Below are 21,692 nucleotides of genomic sequence, written 5' to 3' on the forward strand. Positions count from 1 at the left end.
AGTAGTAAGTAAACAAACAAAGACTCCTAATTAGTCTGCTGACGTATGCAGTAACATATTGTGTCATTTATCATTCTATTATTTTTGTCAACATTAGGAGGGACAAACTGTAAAAATTGATTATTAATCTACTTGTTCATTTACTGTTAATATCTGCTTATTTTCTGTTTTGACATGTTATATCTACACTTCTGTAAAAATGTAATAATCACTTATTCTTCTGTTGTTTGATACTTTACATTAGTTTTGGATGATACCACAAATGTAGCTATTCATCCAATACCAAGTAGTTACAGGATCATACATTGGTCATAATTTAAGTCTTCATGTGTCCAGGGACATATTTCCTGAGTTTATAAACATAATATGATTTTTTTTTTTAAAGAAAAAATATTTTGTGACAATAACAAATATCGACTAGATACACTCTTGTGGTTGATATCATTACAGTGGATGTCAGGTGTGGATCCACCCATGGCGTTTGTTTACATTGTGACGCCGGTGAGCTATTGTATCCTCCTACGGTGTGTAGTGAAGCATGTTTAGCTATTCCTCGTCCTCCAGTGATAATGTTACTTGTAAGAAACTCACTTTATTTGTCGCCATGGGGGCCAGCATTAGTGATTTAGAAGTAGATAAAATACTGCCGATTGCGGATGGACATTAGCCGCTAGCTAGCTAGCCATGTCTTAAAGCTTCTTTTCCTGAGGGTGTTTCAGTGTTGTAACTTAACCTTTATTGTCAGTTTTTAAGCCAAAATGCATCCATTCTCCCTTTTTTGCCTACACACTGTGTCTGCGTGTAAGTAATCTGTGTGTATGTGCTGCCCAACATGCTCCTCTGCTCATAAAACTAGGCTGACCATACGTCCTCTTTTACCCGGACATGTCCTCTTTTGCGGGGGTGTCCGGGGTGTCCGGGCGGAGTTTCTTAAATGCCTCAAATGTCCGGCATTTTGAATTAGGGTTGCATGTATTTTCAATGTACGTCCAGGGTTAAGTTAAGAAGGGGTTAAAAAAAAAACTGAAGGTGTGCGTACGCAGAAACATTCGTGAGGGAGGGGCAGAGACACAGAGCGAGAGAGCTAGTGAGTGGAGAGACAGAGATGAGAACAAGAAATGCCGAAACGTTAATGCAACTTCACGGATGATTTGCGGGAAAAGTATTTGTGTTTTGGTCCTGGCCGTGACACATGGGAAGCAGAATGCACTGTGTGCAAAGCAGCAACGTATATATCTGTGGCAAATAAAGGGGCCAACGATCTACGAGCCCATATCGACACTACAAAGCACAAAACAGCTGTGTAGGGCGAGAGCTCCTCTGCTGTTTTTTGTTTTAAATTTAATTAACTTGTTTTGAGGCATTATTTATGTTTAGATTATATACAAGAGGTTATTTTGAATATTTCTACCTCTGCTTTTTTCCAAAACTGAGAATGTTACAGAATATAAGTTTGACTTATTTTGTTATACTGTCAACCAGTGTTGGCGTTAACGCACTTTTTGTGTCTATTTAACGCATAGAAATCAGCAAGGATGCAGATTATTTATTTTTTTTAAACATTTTTTACCATTTGTGGCCCACAGCTAATGTTTTAAAGGCCCACGGCACATTCTAAAAATACTATTAAAATAAACAAAAACATAACAAAAGTGAAATAAAAAAGCTTAAAGGTGAAATGTAATATAGAAAAAGTTGCAATTTTGACTAATAAAACAAAGCTGTTTTTTTTTCTTCTTTCAAACAGTCAGTGCTCTAAACATAATATTGAATCAAAATCAATGTTATTATGAATTATTGACCTATCAAAGGTTCCGATTACTTCACATCAAATATTCCACATTGAAAAATATTTTTGCATATTTTGTGTGTTTGCCATAAAAAACATAGTTTTGTTTGACAAAAAAGGGCGGAAAACAAACAAACAAAAAAAACAACATACAAAAAACATTTTGAAATGAGGGATGGATCTGAAGTTGATGTTGACTCCAGAGATTTAAGCGTTAAATATAAAATGTATGTATGCCCTGGCACACCATTATCATCATTTCATGACCAAGCAAAACACTTTTTACACTTTTATACTGAAATAAATACACCTACAACTTATTAAATAAAAACATAGAAAAAACTACCAGCAGTGGTAAAGTTTACATTCATTTAGGAAAGAAGAAAGTGAATGAATGTTGATAACTGAATACATTTACATATGTATACATATTTGTTTTCTTTTGTATGAAACTTTTTCCAAAACACAATATAGAATGTGGGATATAACAGGATAATGCATACATTTGTCATTTGTTTTCAAAACGCTTACAAAAAAGTGGGACCCCAAAAATTTACTATGGGACTCCATTTTTATGACTTGATGGGGTCCCTGGGACCCAGTGGCGTGACGTCACTAGAGGCAGGGGAGGCACGGCCTCACCTGCCATCATGGAAAGAAAAAAAAAAGTAAAAAGAAAAAAAAAAAATTAAATTGTAATATGTTTCCAGTGATTATACTAAAGTTATTTTCCATTTAACTTCACCAGTTTTAGATTATTTTTATTTTTATTTTCACATTTGCCGTTCAAATACTGAGAAGAGACAGCAGCCAGTTGAGGCACGTCACTGATTTGTGCCTCAACATGGATTGCGCAATGACTCGGCTAACTGCTGGCCTGCTGTGCAGTGAGACCGTATTGCTATATGAATTATATTATACATTTCCATAGTTTAGTTAGCTGAGGTATATAATGTACAGTGTATTTTGTCAACAACTGTATGTGTGTAACGTATTTTTAGTGCTGAGCATTCATAAAACTCTGCTGTGAAGACACATTGTGTGAGGCTCGTCTCATAACCCCGCCTCCTGGTGCCAAGCAACTCCGCTGCAGAATGCACCGCCCGACGGGAGCGCCGCGGCCACACCAACCAAAGCCCACACCCAAACCCTCCACGTGCAAGACCGAATCCACCCAAAAAAAGTCACTTAACAAGAAGCCAAAAAGTGAAAAAACAACAATGCTCGCGCTGCAGGAGCCGCGAACGACCGCAGGGACACAACATTAGGTACACCTGCACTGCAGGTTCATATGTTTGTAAATCTGACTGTGATGATGCAGTCGTGCCTCACCAGACATTAACCTCACCGCACGCCACTGCTGGGACCCCATTTTGAAAATTCCTAGCGCCAACACTGCTGTCAACAGAGGAGAAAAAATGCTTTATTTAAAAAAATATATTATTTATAAAGCAAGTTTGAGTATCATTGGCAAATGTTCACCTAGTCCCGGCCTTGGCACGCATATATGTGTCCTCTTTTTGGGATTTCAGAATATGGTCAGCCTAGTAAAACCAGCAATGTCATGTTGTTACGACACGCCGTCATGCCTGTCAAAAAAACAAAAAGGGGAACCGATACTTTTCAAACAGAGTAGTACCGTTTTAGATTCATTAGTACCGTGATAGTATACTAGTACCGGTATACCGTACAACCCTACTACTGACTATAACAGACTCAATATGAAAGTCATAAAAAAGGTAACCAAGTAAATATCAGAACCAATAACAAACAAAATCCCAGACAAAATGAGAATATCCCAAGTAATGCCAAATATTAGATACATTCATAAACAAGCACAAACCAGAGTCAGGAAGCCAATATGGATGCAGAGAAAACATCTCAACAGCAATGTTATTGATTGAAATAACAGCAGAGATGACCAACAGTGTGCAGCTGCAGTATTTATGGAGCTAACAAAAGCATTCAACACAATCATTCAGGCCATCTTAATGGACAAATTAGAAGGATATGACACTAGGGGAGTGGTTCTGAATTGCCTGAAAAGCTACTTAAACAGGAGGTAATATGTGAGGATAGAAGACACATCAGACCATAGGGCGCCTCGGATTATAAGGCGCGTTAAAGGGGAAGTGCACTTTTTTTGGAATGTTGAATCATTATGAAATACATGACAGATGTTGTCTGTCTATCTGTGTTGGCCCTGCGATGAGGTGGCGACTTGTCCAGGGTGTACCCCGCCTTCCGCCCGATTGTAGCTGAGATAGGCTCCAGCGCCCCCCGCGACCCCGAAGGGAAGAAGCGGTAGAAAATGGATGACAGATGTATTTATTTTTTGACGCATTCTAAATAATAAATAAATGCGATCAAAAGTCGGCTTACAATGGAGCCTATAGGAGTCGTTCAATTCTGCCTATAAAGGCCTTAAAAAACATCCAAATACCTCCATTAATGTATGTGATGTAAGTAATTTCAATAACGCATCACAACAGTCGTTTTTTGTTTTTTTTAACTCCATCACTGATTATTACTCACTGCAGACTTCACGAGAGCCAACAAACATAATAAAACATCACTTACTGTACAACGTCTGCTGTCATTAGGATGCTGACTGCTGGGATGTTCATACATTCCCGTTTAGGTGAAGAATGACTCATAATCCTTGTGAATAAAAGGAGGATGTTCGTGATCACGGCGCCGCTATAAATAGTTTGTCTGCGTTTGAGTTTATAATAATAATATCACTGATACTTGTCATGTCTGTGTGATCATGTTTTGTTTAAGTTATGTTCTGCTTGGTTTTGGACTCTTTTTTGTTCCTGCTTTTCACTCCCTTGTCTTCTTTCTATGGTTACCCATTAGTTTCACCTGTTCCACGTTTGGACTCATTGTGCACTCTTGTTTGTCACCATAGCAACCAATTAGTTTCCACCTGTCCTCACGACTCACGCACCTGTCTTTAATCATGTCTTCACTATTTAACCCTGTAGTTGCCAGGCAGTCAGCCTGGCGACATCACACTCCGTTTCATGTCCATTGTTCATGCTGCTCCTTTCGTCCGCAAGTAAATTATTGTTTATTAAGGCCATAGTTAGCAAGTTTTGTTTTCTGTCCATAGTTTACGCCAAAGTGGTAGTTTTGTTTTTCATAGCCAAGTTTTCTACCTCCGCTGTGAGCGCCTTTTGTTTATTGTTCCTTTTGAGTGTTAAAATTAAATATGTCTTCATCTTCACGCCATGTCCGCTCCAACTTTTATTGCATCTCGGAAAAACAAACCCGCCATAGTCCACATCATGACAATACTTGGTTAATATTCAAGTCACCAAATGTAAATGGAGTATTTCTGGCGCTTTTTGTATGTTTTTTTTCATTGGATTTTATGGGCGAAATAGAGGACTTCCCATTGGTTCAGCTGTAAGCAGACTTTTATTTATGTTTATTTACAAGTTAGAATGCATTAAAATATATATATATATATATACATTTGTCGTCATGTTCTTCATAATGATTGTGAACGATAGGCAACATTTTTTTTAAAATGCAGTTCCCCTTTAAAGGGGTCATATTTTTTTTCTAAATGTAAAAGACTTCCTTGTGGTCTACATAACATGTAATGGTGGTTATTTGGTCAAAATGTTGCATGGATGATGTTTTACAGATCATCTTCAAGTCGCTTTCTGACAATCGCTTCAGGATGCGCCATTTTGTGGGCGGTCTTATTTACGTGCCTCCACTTCGACAACGTCTTCTCCCCGTCATCTTTGTCGTAGCGGTATTTTGTAGAGCTTCCATAGTGAGCCTACTGCCAGATATAAGTTAGAACTTTACGCTACTTTATATTAGAAATGGAAACAGTGGAGGATGAATGTCCCATAACAAGAGGATAGAGTAAAAAAAGGACCTTAGTGACTATGGCTTCAATACTACAATGGAGGACACGCACACATTTTTCGGGACTTATGCAGATCCCAAATACACATCAGCAGGTACCAGAAGGTAGGAAAAGTTGGTTTTGCATAATATTGCGAAACAAAACGCCCGAGAATGTCTCCTAATAGGTGCCATTTTGTGGTCCTTATACAGACACACACCATGATAACACTTTTATGTTGAAGCACAGTACGTCTGACTATGGTAGTCGTAATGCCCAGACAATCCATCAAGCGGTGCGGCTTCATAGCTTACCAAAATTTTGACAGATTTTTGAGCGCCTTGTGCAATGTTCTATATTCTCAATGGAACATTTAAAGTTTTGGTGTTATTTATATACATTATATATATGGCGTCATCTTGCACTCCACACATATCTCTTATGTGTGACTGCTATCTACTGGTCACACTTATCATTACACCATGTACCAAATAAAATAGCTTCGAGGTCGATAAGCACAACCAGTGTCATGATCCGTTACCCGGGTCATGGCATGATTTATGTTTGGTAGTTTTCCTGTTTTAGTCTGTTTCCTGGGTGCACCCTCTTTCCCTGTTTACTGTTGGTTTCCATGGGCACTGATTCTCCTCACCTGTCTTTGTTTAGCAATTAGTGTTCCCACCAGGTGTTTTGGTGGATCACTCCCCTTTATAGTTTTCTGTCACCCAGCACTAGCTGCCGGGTCAATGTTTGCTATATGCAACAATTACGTTCTCCTGGTTTTTTTGATCACTCTAGTGATTTTTCTGCTCACTAGTATACCTCGTTTTTCACCCTCGGTGACATTTTGGTTTTTTAGCTCCACACTTGTTAGCGTCCTCAGTTTTTGTAATATCATTCTTTGTTGCATTGATTTACCTATTCATTGAATACATTTTATATGACTTTATTCTTCTTCCGGATGTTACAACCCGAGTTTGGAAAAATATTTCCTTATTGTTTTTACAGATGACAAAATGTTAGGCCTTGGCAAACGTTTGCATTTTCCAAGTGCTCCTTTGTTTTTAGACTAGATGCTGTTGAAAACTGTCAAGTAGCGAGAGGTTGAGTGAACCTGCATCTCCGTCTGTTGTAGTGAAATGGACAGATGCTGAGCTGGCTCCACAAACTATCCACAGGCCTCCCATCACCACTGTGTGTCTCCACGTCGGCTTTCCAGGCACAAGCCAAACTTTAAAGCGGTATCCGCGTTCCCATCCCCAGGCATCCGGCTCCCGCACGACCTTGCAGAAACTCAAACGAGGCCACGGCCAACAGCTGCCCACTGGGGCGACAGATTTATATCAGCGCCATCAAACCTCTAAAACTCCCAACAACTGAGAGAAATAAAACAATCACAATGTGCATATTACAGCCCCACCGAGGCGGTCTTCCTCTGCAGCTCAAGGCCTCAGCTGTTATTAGTGTTCATAATAAGAGCTTTCCCATATGCTTCTGTCCACACATGACATGACGTGTTATGACTGCGCCTTCCCAAACAGTGATTCAGATCCAGTGAGAGATAGCCTTAATCAGGGTGATAACGTATTGTATGTTGACAGATATCCAAACTGACCTCAACTTACACTATATTGCCAAAAGTTATTGGCCACTCATCCAAATGATGAGAATTGGGTGTCCTAATCACTTGGCCCAGCTACAGGTGTATAAAATCAAACACTTCGGCATGGAGACTGTTTCTACAAACATTTGTGAAATAATGGGCCGCTCTCAGTGATTTCCAGCGTGGAACTGTCATAGGATGCCACCTGTGCAACAAATCCGGTCGTGAAATCTTTATTTTAAAAAATTGGAAGAGTTTGGGAACAACAGCAATTCAGACACCAAGTGGTAGGCCATGTAAACTGACAGAGAGGGGTCAGCGGATGCTGAAGCGCATAGTGCAGGGGTGTCCAAAGTGCGGCCCAGAGCTAATTGTTTACCGGCCCGCCACACATTCTGGAAATACTATTGTAAAAATAAAAAAGAACATTAAAAAAAGTGGAATGAGTTGAAATCTAACGAGAAAAAGTTCTAATGTTGACACAAAAGCTGCCATGCAGGCTGTTTTTTTTTCTTTTGTCTTTCTGTATTTTTCTTTTTTTGCCATTGTTCAAAAAAATAATAATAATGACAAAAAATCCATGTTATAATGAATTATTTTCAGGGCTCCAATTACTTCAAATATTTCACTTTAAAATGTTTGATGTGGTAAATATTGCATATATTGTGTAGTAGCCATATAAAAACATCAAAGTTTTCTTTGACAAAAGCGCATAAAACAAACAAAATAATTGTTCCAGCATAAAATCGACAGATATATCTGAAGTTGATCTCGTAACTTGAGTGTTGAAAGTAAAAGAAAAACCTAATAAAAATGTATCACTTTATGAGTGGGGCACCTTTTGGATCCCAAATATATTTAGGGATTTTTTAAATATCTTTCCACTGTGATTACTCAAAAATATGAAAGAATTAAAATCAATGGTGTCCTGCATTATTGATCTTTTAGGGCTCTAATTACTAAATACTGCATATTTCAGTTTTACTATAAAAAACTAAGTTGTTTTTGACAGAAAAGCCATAAAACATTTTTTTTAGTTTGTATTACTTTATATCAACTTGAAGTTGATGTAGAGATTTACTGTAAGCGTTAAATAATTAAAAAAAAATAATAATCTGACTTATTTTTAACATTTTAATGACTGAGACCCTTTATGGTCCCCGGGACCCCTAAAGGTAAAATAAATAAAAAACGCATATATTTTGTTATGGTTTGAAAATGAAAAATATCAAAATGGCCCCCACATGCTTGAATTTTTCCGTGTGCGGCCCTCAGTGGAAAAAGTTTGGACACCCTTGGCATAGTGCAAAGACTTTCTGCACAGTAAGTTGCTACATAGCTTCAAACTTCATGTGACCATCCAATTAGCCCACGTACAGCATGCAGAGAGCTTCATGGAATAGGTTTCCATGGCCGAGCAGCTGCATCTAAGCCACACATCACCAAGTCCAATACAAAGCGTGGGATGCAGTGGTGTAAAGCTCGTCGCCACTGGACTCTAGAGCAGTGGAGACGCTTTCTCTGGAGTGATGAATCACGCTTTTCTATCTGGAAATCTGATGGACGAGTCTGGGTTTGGAGGTTGCCAGGAGAACGCTACATTTCGGACTGCATTGTGCCGAGTGTGAAATTTGGTGGAGGAGGAATTATGGTGTGGGGTTTTTTTCAGGAGTTGGGCTTGGCCCCTTAGTTCCGGTGAAAGGAACTTTGAATGCTCCAGGATACCAAAGCATTTTGGACATTTCCATACTCCCAACCTTGTGGGAACAGATTGGAGCGGGCCCCTTTCTTTTCCAACATGACTGTGCACCAGTGCACAAAGCAGGGTCCATAAAGACATGGATGACAGAGTCTGGTGTGGGTTAACTTGACTGGCCTGCACAGAGTCCTGACCTGAACCCGATAGAACGCCTTTGGGATGATTTTGAAAGGAGACTGAGAGCCAGGCCTTCTCGACCTACATCAGTGTGTGACCTCACCAATGTGCTTTTGCAAGAATGGTGGAAAATTCCTCTAAACACACTCCGCAACCTTGTGGACAGCCTTCCCAGAAGAGTTGAAGCTGTAATAGCTGCAAAAGGTGGACCGACATCATATTGAACCCTATGGGTTAGGAATGGGATGGCACTTCAAGTTCATATGTGAGTCAAGGCAGGTGGCCAAATACGTTTGGCAATATAGTGTAGCTTTGCTGGGAATCCAGAAGTGACATTGAATCTGCCCAATGGACGCTGGGGGGTAAAAACTATCACACTGGGCTTTCTTCATCAAGCCCTGACCTCAGCTGTAAAGAACAGTTGACAGAAATGATCATATTCCTCCACACACAGTATGTATTCCTACCACACATGAAGTATGTTGAACAATGAAACAGAAGCAGCGGTTTGCTCTGACGAAGAAGCAGAAAAAAAGCCACAAAGAAAAAGCAATTTATTTCCATTTCCCCCCTCATCCATTGTGTTGTGCTGCAAATGGAAAGGCTGGTCGGAGAGGCGCTCATCACTTCTAAACTCCAAACAATTTCGCCTCCATTTCCAAAAGTCATTTTGCACTGATGTCCGAGTACAATATGAGAATTATTATTCCTGTTGTTGTTGGGGACTGAAAACGTCCCGCAATTTATCATGAGGAGTAATGTCTATTGAGCAAACACTAAACACTACACAATCTTCTTGTCATATGAATTAGGTACTCATTAATTGTCTCTGAATCCTTAGAGGCAAACCACACACAAAAATAATTATTTTATGTTAATGTTTACCAACATTTTTTTGTATATATATATATATATATATATATATATATATATATATATATATATATATATATATATATATATATATATATATATATATATATATATATATATATATATATCATTGGTTGGCCGTCAGGGCCAGCAAGGCCTTATCTGCTGGCCTAACATAACCAGAATTCATGATCACAATTAAAGATAAGTCATTTTTAATTGACTTTCCCTAAATCTTCTAAAAGTATTCATATTCTCTTCATGTCATATTATGCTCCTTCCAGTGCTGTTGTTTTTAGTTTTAGTTTGTATCCAATCAGAATTCAGCTAGCTTATGTTGCCATGCAGTACCAAATCTGCCTTTAGAATAAACAATGTCTGTGCACTGTAAGTGAACGGGCAAATACAGTTGATAGATAATTGCCATAGCCAATCAGATCACCAGTTGTTGTCAGTAAGGCTTTCTAGCTGTCCTCACGTTGAACGTGACATTTACGCCTCCTGTGATTGGATACTCACTGGTTTGAGCCGCGGCATTGCTATGCAGATCAGCAGAGCCACACCCGGGACCGTTAGGGGATGAATTTGAGAACACATACATAGATAGACAGCTGTGATAGCCAATCAGATCATAAGTGTGTTGACAGTAGCCTATCTTAGTAGCCTGATGTTAACGAGACTGTGATTGGATACTCACGTGTCACGCCAAAGTGAGTATCCCATCACAAGATTCAATTTACCAAAGCAGGAAGTGTTGCACCGTAGCCATACAGGGCTAGCAGAGAAATCATCAATACTCACTTTTTTAACCCACAAAGAAGGAGAACAAAAACGTTGATTAGGTGGCAAATATATATTTGCAAGGCCATTTTCAAGAAGGATATTTAAAGAGAAACTACATCTTGTCAGACGATGCCTTTTTCGTAGGCGGATATAAATCATACATATGTATACGACGCGTCTTCAATGTAAACACTACTGAACGTCATCGTAATTATTCGCCAAATTAGGCGGTTACAAAATAAATAGTTAACAATGGAGCAAGTGAAAATAATGTTTTAGGAACTCACGTGAAACTGCGTGAGGAAAAATACTTATCCTTTTCCTTCTTAATCTTCTACGTGCGATAATTGGGTTCACAAAATGTTGACTTTGATCGCAACAAAATCCTTGAAATTCAGACCGACTGGAGTGTTAGCCATTTTTTCTTGCGGAAACTTTGCGGTGCGTGTGACGTCATGTCCGCGTGCGGGCTAAATTGTGTTCACATGAGAAATCTACATTTTTTTTGTATTATGAACGGCCACAAAAAGATCGGTTTTGACAAAAAATCTATTGTTGTACCGGTATTTTGTAGCGCTTCCGTAGCGAATCTACTGACAAATATAAGTTAGAACTGTGTGCTACTTTATATTATAAATGCCGGAGGATGAATGCCCCACAACAAGAAGATAGAGAAAAAGAAGGACCTTATTGACTAGGGCTTTGGTGCAAACTACAATGGAGCACACGCACACATATTTTTTGGGACTTATGCAGATCCCAAATACACATCAGCAGGTACCGGAAGGTAAGAAAAGTTGGTTTTGCATAATACTGCGAAACAAAACGCCAGATAATGTCTGCTAATAAGTAACATGTTGTGGTCCTTATACACACACCATAATAATACTCTTATGTTGAAGCACAGTACGTCTGACTATGGTAGCCGTAATGCAATCCATCAAGCTGTGCGGCTTCATAGTTTACCAATGTCATACTTGAATATTTTGACAGATTTTTGAGCGCCGTGTGTAATGTTCTATATTCTCAATGGAACATTTAAAGTTTTGGTGTTGTTTACTGGCATCATCTTGCAGTCCACACGTATCTCTTATGTGTGACTGTCATCTACTGGTCACACTTATCATTAAACCATGTACCAAATAAAATAGCTTCGAGGTCGGTAAGTACAACCAGAATTATCCCGTACCGGGTTATAAGGCGCACTGTCGATTTTTGAGAAAATGAAAGGATTATAGTCCGAAAAATACGGTAATAAATGTGTGAGTGTAAGATTAATATTATTCTTTGTTGCGTTGATTTACCTATTCATTGAATAAATTGTATATGACTTTATTCTTCGTCTGGATGTTACGGCCCGAGTTCGGAAAAAGATTCGGAAAAAAATCCGACCCTGCAGTGTGAACGTAGACTTTTACAGCACCGTTTCATCTCACGTCGCGCTACTTCACAAGGCATTGTTTGTTTACGTCTCGTGCCGCAAATGTTATCACCCAAACACCATGAAGACAACTTTTTTTTTTTTTGTGTTGTTTGTGAAATTAGACAAGCTTGAAATTGATGTCCAATTCAAAAAGCCATTTAAAAAAAGTGGTTGATTGATAGGTGGTCTTAGTTCCTCTTCACTGCGCCCGATAGGTGAAGAGAGAGATAAGAATGCCACACTGGACTGTGATTAATGACTTGATATAGTGCCTGACTTATGCAAACCAGAAGATAATTATTAAGACTTAAAATAGGTCTTAAAGAAAATTGGCATTGGAAAAGAACGTTGTGAAAGTACCAAGCAACGTCTCCATTTGGATGATGAATTCACATAATTTTAATTTATACCAACGCCACCCCTGAATTTGTAGTCATTCTACGTGAATGCCAACATGTTTTGACCTTGGCTTCATACTGCATGCAAATTTATACAAATGTAAGCATTCCCTTCCCTCTTTTCATGGAGTTGCTTATAGCTTCTTGTGACAGGATGAGGTCCTCCTCTGAAGCATCCAAATACCCCCTCGATCCCTTGAACACGGGGAATGTGTCCAGAAGGGGTCTTAAGAAACTGAAATAAGAGCTTTGCTTTGGCCTACTGCCTGTTCAGGAGGATACGTGTGCATTTTGTACGGGAATGGGCTATTTTAATGAAAATATATATACGCCACAACATGTTTTTTTTAGTGTACAATTAGGCACGGGGAGGGCTGAAATGGTGAAGGAATAAACGGAGACGGTAAACACTGTAAATCATTTGGATATGAGGCTGCCTCATCAAAGCTAATTCCTCGCTGTGTAAATTTACCAAAGTCTTTGTGCGTAATTGATTCACAAAGAGGATGATAATCTGTGTTCTGCGATAAGAGGAGCGTTTGAGAAGCATTTTGTTTTGATACGAATTCGGAATATCAATCCAAGTGTTTCACGCAAAGGACAAAAGTAAATGAATTACCTCAAATAATAGGCTGAACATCAAAATAAGCAGCCAGCTGAACAAAATCCAATTATTATTCACTTTCCCTCTGCATAATAATAAAGTGCATGAGAAACCCCCTGCGGAATAGGAATTAGCAGTGTTTCTAACGTCTAGAGGTTAATGACATGAAGAGCTGTATACTTGATGACTAAGTGCTCTTGCAATCAAGCCCTACAGGCATGTATGGCGCAACTGCCAGTAAGGCACATGCAAAACAACCACGCCAAGTTCCTCAAGAGTCGCACTCTGTGGTTGTTGTTCTGCACAACAGTCTGCTGTCAGAGGGAGGAAAATGATGAAAGCAAAACTATTTTGGTAGACCTAACCCTACAAATCAATGCTGCGCTTCCCTGTTTTTCTTCAACTAATATCATGTTAACTCATGCATATCTTGTCCACATTATACGTCTTCGGTTGGAAAGTGTCACAGCAAAATCTGCGCCAATTACAAAACCCAAAACCAGTGAAGTTGTCACGTTGTGTAAATGGTAAGTAAAAACAGAATACAATGATATGCAAATCATTTTCAATTATTATTCAATTGACTAGACCGCAAAGACAAGATACATCACGTTCGAACTGGTAAACTTTGATATATTTTTTGCAAATATTAGCTCATTTGGAATTTCATGCCTGCAGCATGTTTAAAAAAAGTTGGCACAAGTGGCAAAAAAGACTGAGAAAGTTGATGAATGCTCATCAAACACTTATTTGGAACATCCCACAGGTGAACAGGCTAATTGGGAACAGGTGGGTGCCATGATTGGGTATAAAAGCTGCTTCCATGAAATGCTCAGTCATTCACAGACAAGGATGGGGCGAGGGTCACCACTTTGTCAACAATTGCGTGAGCAAATTGTCCAACAGTTTAAGAACAACATTTCTCAACCAGCTATTGCAAGGAATTTGGGGATTTCACCATCTACGGTCCGTAATATCATCAAAAAGTTCAGAGAATCTTTGATCCCTCAGGAGGTACTACATCAAAAAGCAACATCAGTGTGTAAAGGATATCACCACATTGGCACAGGAACACTTCAGAAAACCACTGTCAGTAACTACAGTTTGTCGCTACATCTGTAAGTGCAAGTTAAAAAGCTCTACTATGCAAAGCCAAAGCCATTTATCAACAACACCCAGTAACGCTGCCGGCTTCAATTGTTTTTTGGAGACTGTGGACGTCGTGTCCTCCGACCAAAGAGGAAATTAACCATCCGGATTGTTCTTGGCGCAAAGTTGAAAAGCCAGCATCTGTGATGGTATGGGGGTGTATTAGTGCACAAGGCATGGGTAACTTACACATCTGTGAAGGCACCATTAATGCTGAAAGGTACATAGAGGTTTTGTAGTAACATATTGTGGAGAGGCGGGGCCGGCGGTCCGACACCGGGGCCCGCTCCAAGGCGGGGCCGGCGGTCCGACACCGGGGCCCGCTCCAAGATGGCCATCTTGGAGCGGGCCCCGGTGTCGGACCGCCGGCCCCGCCTCTCCACACATATGTTGCCATCCAAGCAACGTCTTTTTCATGGACGCCCCTGCTTATTTCAGCAAGACAATGCCAAGCCACGTGTTACAACAGCGTGGCTTCATAGTAAAAGAGTGCGGGTACTAGACTGGCCTGCCTGTAGTCCAGACCTGTCTCCCATTGAAAATGTGTGGTGCATTATGAAGCCTAAAATACCACAACGGAGACCCCCGGACTGTTGAACAACTTAAGCTGTACATCAAGCAAGAATGGGAAAGAACTCCACTTCAAAAATGTGTCTCCTCAGTTCCCAAACGTTTACTGAGTGTTGTTAAAAGGAAAGGCCATGTAACACAGTGGTAAAAATGCCCCTGTGACAACTTTTTTGCAATGTGTTGCTGCCATTAAATTCTAAGTTAATGATTATTTGCAAAAATAATGAAATTTCTCATTGTGAAAATTAAGTATCTTGTATTTGCAGTCAATTCAATTGAATATAAGTTGAAAAGGATTTGTAAATCATTGTATTGTATTTACCATTTACACAACGTGACAACTTCACTGCTTTTGGGGTGTGTAGATAACTAAAGAAAGCAACTGGTGAGTGTACAGTCGTTTTCCAACTTTAGGGACTTTTTGGAGTTCCTATAACCTTTTTAGTCCCCGGGCCATTTTCCGTCGTGTTCCGACATACGGGAACTTTGGACTACAGCCCTCATATCCCAGAACCATTTTAGCTCCTACTCTGAGATGGGGTCTAAATTGAGTCCCGTAGGAACTAAAACACCTAGGTGTTTGGTGATTGGTTGAACTGATGAGCTACGCGCTTCCCCTAGCCACAACACAGACCTGCCATTTAAAAATAAAACAAGTAGCTTACTTGTTGCCTTCTTGCTTACTTGCTATCCTTTCGTCTTACATGAAACGAAGAAATAGTCCCTCGGTGTGCTCTTCCATTAACATTGTTTGATGCCGAATGTTGCTATTCCTTGCAAGCAGACCATCATTTTTAAGATTAAAGATAAAAGTACCAATGATTGTCACACACACACTAGATGTGGTGAAATGTGTCCTCTTGGGGAGCAGTGGGCAGCAGTGGCGCCGCGCCCGGGAATCATTTTGGTGATTTAACCCCCAACTCCAACCCTTGATGCTGAGTGCCAAGCAGGGAGGTAATGGGTCCCATTTTTATAGTCTTTTGAACACAGTTGCCTCCCAGATCTCCTATCTTGTTTGTTGTTTCTCTCTTCACTTTTGGCGGGCGGGTTGTTGGTTGTTTTGCAGTGGTGGGTGAGGCGCTAAAGTATTACGTCACACATGTTTCTTACCAAGGTCCCCAGCATCCCCAGCCATGTGCCAACGTGAAAAGAAAAGTCCCTATGGGGAAGGGTAGTTCCTATAACTGTGGTAGTTCTTAGAACTAGTATTTGCGAATCCGGCTTATGTCTGTACTGACACTGTGTTAGTGTTGCGTAATTGTCATCTGCTGGATTGAAAAAGTCATTACCTTTGACCTGCAAATACAAACCCCGTTTCCATATGAGTTGGGAAATTGTGTTAGATGTAACTATAAACGGAATACAATGATTTGCAAATCCTTTTCAACCCATATTCAATTGAATGCACTACAAAGACAAATTATTTGATGTTCAAACTCATAAACTTTATTTTTTTTTGCCAATAATAATTAACTTAGAATTTCATGGCTGCAACACGTGCCAAAGTAGTTGGGAAAGGGCATGTTCACCACTGTGTTACATGGCCTTTCCTTTTAACAACACTCAGTAAACGTTTGGGAACTGAGGAGACACATTTTTTAAGCTTCTGAGGTGGAATTCTTTCCCATTCTTGCTTGATGTACAGCTTAAGTTGTTCAACAGTCCGGGGGTCTCCGGTGTGATATTTTAGGCTTCATAATGCGCCACACATTTTCAATGGGAGACAGGTCTGGACTACAGGCAGGCCAGTCTAGTACCCGCACTCTTTTACTATGAAGCCACGCTGTTGTAACACGTGGCTTGGCATTGTCTTGCTGAAATAAGCAGGGGCATCCATGGTAACGTTGCTTGGATGGCAACATATGTTGCTCCAAAACCTGTATGTACTTTTCAGCATTAATGGCGCCTTCACAGATGTGTAAGTTACCCATGTCTTGGGCACTAATACACCCCCATACCATCACAGATGCTGGCTTTTCAACTTTGCTCCTATAACAATCCGGATGGTTCTTTTCCTCTTTGGTCCGGAGGACACAACATCCACAGTTTCCAAAAACAATTTGGAAATGTGGACTCGTCAGACCACAGAACACTTTTCCACTTTGTATCAGTCCATCTTAGATGAGCTCAGGCCCAGCGAAGCCGACGACGTTTCTGGGTGTTGTTGATAAACGGTTTTAGGAGAGTTTTAACTTGCACTTACAGATGTAGCAATCAACTGTAGTTACTGACAGTGGGTTTCTGAATTGTTCTTTAGCCCATGTGGTGATATCCTTTACACACTGATGTCGCTTGTTGATGCAGTGCAGCCTGAGGGATCGAAGGTCACGGTCTTAGCTGCTTACGTGCAGTGATTTCTCCAGATTCTCTGAACCCTTTGATGATATTACGGACCGTAGATGGTGAAATCCCTAAATTCCTTGCAATAGCTGTTTGAGAAAGGTTTTTCTTAAACTGTTCAACAATTTGCTCACGCATTTGGTGACAAAGTGGTGACCCTCGCCCCATCCTTGTTTGTATATGACTGAGCATTTCATTGAATCTACTTTTATACCCAATCATGGCACCCACCTGTTCCCAATTTGCCTGCTTACCTGTGGGATGTTCCAAATAAGTGTTTGATGAGCATTCCTCAACTTTATTAGTATTTATTGCCACCTTTCCCAACTTCTTTGTCACGTGTTGCTGGCATCAAATTCTAAAGTTAATGATTATTTGCAAAAAAAAAAAAAAAGTTTATCAGTTTGAACATCAAATATGTTGTCTTTGTAGCATATTCAACTGAATATGGGTTGAAAATGATTTGCAAATCAAAATATTCCTTTTTTATATTTACATCTAACACAATTTCCCAACTCATATGGAAACGGGGTTTGTATAGTGAATAGTTAAAATGGTTTTGGGTGTATGTTTTTTTTTAAAGCAAAAATGAATATGAAACGAGCCACATAGTAAACAGGAAAATAAAGACATTTCCCTAATTTGGCACTACAATGTACAGTTTGGAATTGTTTCCTTGTTCTTAATTCCAGATAGATGGATGTTGGAGATGAAAAACCGACTCAGTTGAGTATGGGCTGTCACTTGTGAGCTAAAAGAACTAAACAAGAACTAAATAAAATCCAGTTTACCCAAAACAGAGCTGCCAGACTAGCTCTCCATTGCTCATTTAGGACCGGCATTGAGATAATGCATAATGAATTGTCATGGATGAGAGTTTGTGAAAGTGTAGCTTGTAGTTTGATTCTATTTAAAAAAAAATCTATACATACCATAAACCTGCTTATCTGTATTCTCATCTGTTGCTTGCTAGTGAAAGTCACAACTATGGTACCAGGTTAGCCCTAAGAGGTGCTCTCACCCGTCTTAAACCCAAAACTGATGTTTTGAAAAAGACTGTTAAGTATAGGGCAATCACTTACTGGAATCGACTTCCACAATATCTGGTATCAATCACCAGCATAGTGGGTTTTAAGAATAGACTAAGAGGAGAAATATTGCGGAAAGAGATTATTCTAGATTGTACCTAATGTCATGACTGGTTTTATTGAATATTGACTATTTTATTGATTATGGGACAAGCAGTAGAAAATGGATGGACGGTACTTTTTCGTCACTTATTATTTGTCTTTGGTACACCAATGTGTATATTATAGGCCATTGGTTCTTTGTTTTATTTTTGCAAACATATATATATATATTTTTATATTGCTCTTTTTATCTTTGGTATGAACATTATTATGTAAACTGGAAATTATTGTTTTTTTTTTTGTTCTTTTTTGTTGCTATTTTTGTATTACAACATTTTATTATTTGATCATGTTGTACTGCATTGTAATCTTTTGTTTTGTGATTGTGTGATGTTTTTTGCCTGGACCCCAGGAAGAATAGTCTCCACTGCGCCGTAGACTAATGGGGATCCTTAATGAACTAAACTAAACTAAACAAAATAAGTTATTCCTCAAATGACAGAGCAGCTGTATTGGTATCGTTTTTTGTTTTTTTTCTCCTTAAAGTGACACACAGCTGACTGCACTGGAGCCACAGCCAAAAAACACACAATGACTCCTAGTCAATGGAAATGTACAGTAGCAGTACAGTTTCCAATTCTTTATGTGGATTTATAAAGTCAAAAATTTAAATTGTAAATAAATTTATTTGGGCACACACACACCACGTTTTTGAGTTCACATGTTTATCATGTTGTACTTTTTATTCTTGTTTTATTAATGATTGTATACATACTAGGGTTGTACGGTATACCGGTATTAGTATAATACCGCGATACTAATGAATCATTTTCAGTACTATACCGTCTCTGAAACGTACCGGTGCCGCACCCCCCCTGCGCCCAAAAAGTATCTAAATAATTTTAGTACCGGTACCAAAATATTGGTATCGTTACAACACTAATACATACATACATTTAATTTTCATTTAATATTTGAGTATTGTTAAATTCATCAGTTTAATTTTCTTTATACGTTAAAATACATATATCATTTATCACTATATGAACATTTAATTCTAATTCATTATTTGCATATTTTTTTACAATTGTTTATTTTATTTGTATGTCATCATACGCATATATTTTTCAGTAATGTTAAAACATTGTTGTGTGGAACATTTTAAGTTTAAGTCGTTTTGCATGGAAACATTTTTTTTGTTCCACAGGTTTTTTGGGGAGGTAAAGAAAAAGTCTGTTACAACAACTACCGCTGATTAAACAGTGGTGGAAAAATTCAGATATGTAATAACGAGACAGTCTTTTGAACAGCCCTTTAAAAGGGAAAGACTACTCATCTTGTATGAACAAATATAAATAAGCAAAGTGATCACATCCTCTCCACCCCAAATTAAAATCAACTCTGCCTAAACCTGTCAGATACACTTAGACTATCTTAAAACTATAGAAGGTAGGGAAAATACTGTAGGAGGATGCTGAACTTATTGTGGACTAAATGACTGATTGGCGTGTAGTTTCAATCAGCCAAAGTCAGCCCCCTCAACACACACACACACACACACACACACACACACACACACACATACATGCACATTCTTGTATTTGTTACCTTCTTGAGACCGCCGAAAAATGCCTCCCTCTTTAGGACCACACTTTCTAGATATATAAAGATTTGTATTTACAACAATAATAATATATACATACTCATTTTGGGGGGAATTTTACAAGAAAAAGGTCACAATTATACAAGAAAAACTTGGAATTTTGGCAGTATTATAATAAAAGTTTTAATTTTACTCAACGCAAGTCAAAATGTTACCAGAAAAACTGAACATTTGTGCAATATTTTGATAAAAGTTGGAAATTTACTCAATAACAATTTTATGAAAATAATCGTAATTTTTACTCGACAAAAGTCAAAATTGAATGAGAAAACTTTAACATTTTGGCAATATTATGATAATAATCTGAATTTTACTTGGCAAAATTATGACAAAAGTCTGTTTTAGAAGGACAACAAAAATGATGAGTCAGAATTTTATGTGACAAGTGTCACCATTTTGCATGAAAAAGTACCAATTTTACGAGAAAATATTGTAATATTGCAGAAACAGAAAGAATATGAGCAGTTGTTCCCAATTTTATAAGAACAAAGTTGACACATTTTGAGAAAAAGATTGCTTTTGGTTAATGTAGTTATGTTTGTAATTGTTTTTTAAACTTCATTATTTACTTCAAGTTATTACAGTATGTCTCTATATACACACAAATATATATATATATATATATATATATATATATATATATATATATATATATATATATATATATATATATATATATATATATATTTATTTATTATTATTATTTTTTAAATTTAATTTGTTGTTACATATGTTGGCCAGAGGGGGAGCACTTCAAATTTGTACACATATTTCATATGTTGACTATTAAAAGCGACACACAGTCCATTTGAAAAATCCCTCCTTTTTGGGACCACCCTCATTTTGATAGATTTCACCACCAGGTGTGCAAATGAGACATTCTCTATTAGATGCAATGTTATTGGGACCATGATTTATGTCATCACTTGTTCACACCTCCTCATATGGAAGCTACTTTTCCTTCTTCATGTCTCAAGAAGGGTTGAAATACAAGAACACACCTACACACACACCTACACACTCACACACACACACACACACATGCAAAGCATAGCTCATTAGCGCTCACCTCTGTGGGCCCACTGTTTAGTTCTCTTGATTGGAGGGCCTGTGCTCCAAGTAATGTCCTAGACGGCTGACATTTTCCACAAGTCTGTGTCGCTTCATTTTAATGAAGGTGCAGCCAGTTGGGATATTGGAGGAATACAGGTGTTTGTTTGTTTTTATATATGTTTTTTATTCCAATGAAGATTTTTGTTTCCATCATAAAATGACCTCATGGTCATGACAAGACATATTGCCATGTCTGATGTTCGTATGAAACATGGCCAAACATGTCTAAAAGCAAGTGAGTGTTTGTTTGAATAGTAAGTAAATGTTATTTATAAAGTATTTTTCAGGGATAAAATGACAAAGTGCTGTACAAAACATAGGTGAAGTAAAACAACAATTCAATGAAAACAACAACATCATAAAAAGGATACAAAGTGGATTAAAAATGATAGTTAAACGGAACATTAACTAAAAACTTCACTAAAAAGATACGTTTTCAGATGTTTCTTAAAAGTGTCAACACAGTCAAGATCACACAGGGACTGCTGGAAGTTGTTCCAGAGT

The sequence above is a fragment of the Entelurus aequoreus genome, linkage group LG16 (assembly GCF_033978785.1).
Source record: "Entelurus aequoreus isolate RoL-2023_Sb linkage group LG16, RoL_Eaeq_v1.1, whole genome shotgun sequence".
NCBI classification, from domain to species: Eukaryota; Metazoa; Chordata; class Actinopteri; order Syngnathiformes; family Syngnathidae; genus Entelurus; species Entelurus aequoreus.